A 2050-nucleotide genomic window follows, 5' to 3' on the forward strand; every position below is an offset into this window, starting at 1 on the left:
TTCACCCCTGAGTTTGATTATTTCTTGCCGTCTACTCCTCTTGGGTGAATTTTCTTCCTTTTTTTCTAGAGCTTTTAGGTTTGTTGTCAAGCTGCTAATGTGTGCTCTCTCTAGTTTCTTTTTGGAAGCACTCAGAGCTGTGAGTTTTTCTCTTAAAAATGCTTTCATTGTGTCCCATAAGTGTGGTTATGTTGTGGCTTCATTTTCATTAAACTCTAAAAAGTCCTTTATTTCTTTCTTTATTCCTTCCTTGACCAAGGAATCATTGAGAAGAGTGTTGTTCAGTTTGCACATGAATGTTGGCTTTCTATTATTTATTTTGTTATTGAAGATCAGCCATATTCCATGGTGATCTGATAGGATGCATGGGACAATTTCAATATTTTTGAATCTGTTGTATTGTGACCAATTGTGTGGTCAATTTTGGAGAAGGTGCCATGAGGTGCTGAGAAGAAGGTACATCCTTTTGTTTTAGGATAAAATGTTCTTTAGATATCTGTTAGATCCATTTGTTTCATAACTTCTGCTATTTTTACTGTGTCCCTGTTTAGTTTCTTTTTCCATGAGCTGTCCACTGGTGAAAGTGGTGTGTTGAAGTCTTCCACTATTATTGTGTGGGGTGCAATGTGTGCTTTGAGCTTTATTAAAGTCTCTTTAATGAATGTGACTGCCCTTGTATTTGGAGCATAGATATTCAGAACTGAGAATTCCTCTTTGGAAGATTTTACCTTTGATGAGTATGAAGTTCCCCTCCTTGTCTTTTTGATGGCTTTGGGTTGGAAGTTCATTTTATTAGATATTAGAATGGCTACTCCAGCTTGTTTCTTCAGACTATTTTGTTTGGAAAATTGTTTTCCAGACTTTCATTCTGAGGTAGTATCTGTCTTTTCCCCTGAGATGGGTTTCCTGTAAGCAGCAAAATGTTGGGTCTTGTTTGTGTAGCTAGTCTGTTAGCCTATGTCTTTTTACTGGGGAGTTGAGTCCATTGATATTAAGAGATATTAAGGAAAAGTAGTTGTTGCTTCCTATTATTTTTGTTGTTAAAGTTGGCATTCTTTTCTTGTGTCTGTCTTCTTTTAGGTTTGTTGAAGGATTACTTTCTTGCTTTTTCTAGGGCGTGGTTTCTATCCTTGTATTGGTTTTTTTCTGTTATTATCCTTTGAAGGGCTGGATTCATGGAAAGATAATGTGTGCATTTGGTTCTTTTGTTGGAATACTTTGGTTTCTCCATCTATGTTAATTGAAAGTTTGGCTGGGTATGGTAGCCTGGGCTGGAATTTTTGTTCTCTTAGTGTCTGTATAACATCTGTCCAGGATGTTCTGGCTTTCATAGTCTCTGGTAAAAAATCTGGTGTAATTCTGATAGGCTTGCCTTTATATGTTACTTGTCCTTTTTTCCCTTACTGCTTTTAATATTTTGTCTTTATTTAGTGCATTTGTTTTTCTGATTATTATGTGTCGGAAGGAATTTCTTTTCTGGTCCACTCTTTGGAGTTCTGTAGGCTTCTTGTATGTTCATGTGCATCTCTTTCTTTATGTTTGGGAAGTTTTCTTCTATTATTTTGTTGAAGATATTTGCTGGCCCTTTGAGTTGAAAATCTTCATTCTCATCTACTCCTATTATCTGTAGGTTTGGTCTTCTCATTGTGTCCTGGATTTCCTGGATGTTTTGAGTTAGGATCTTTTTGCAGTTTGCATTTTCTCTGATTGTTGTTCCAATGTTCTCTTTGGAATCTTCTGCACCTGAGATTCTCTCTTCCATCTCTTGTATTCTGTTGCTGATGCTCGAATCTATGGTTCCAGATTGCTTTCCTAGGGTTTCTTTCTCCTGCGATGCCTCACTTTGGATTTTCTTAATTGTGTCTACTTCCCTTTTTAGGTCTAGTATGGTTTTGTTCATTTCCATCACCTGTTTGGATGTGCTTTCCTGTTTTTCTATAAGGACTTGCAACTCTTTAGCAGTGTTCTCCTGTATTTCTTTATGTGAGATATTAAAGACCTTCTTGAGATATGCCTTTAAATCTGGGTCTAGGTTTTCGGGTGTGTTGGG

Source organism: Mus caroli, chromosome X, assembly GCF_900094665.2.
Source record: "Mus caroli chromosome X, CAROLI_EIJ_v1.1, whole genome shotgun sequence".
NCBI lineage: Eukaryota > Metazoa > Chordata > Mammalia > Rodentia > Muridae > Mus > Mus caroli.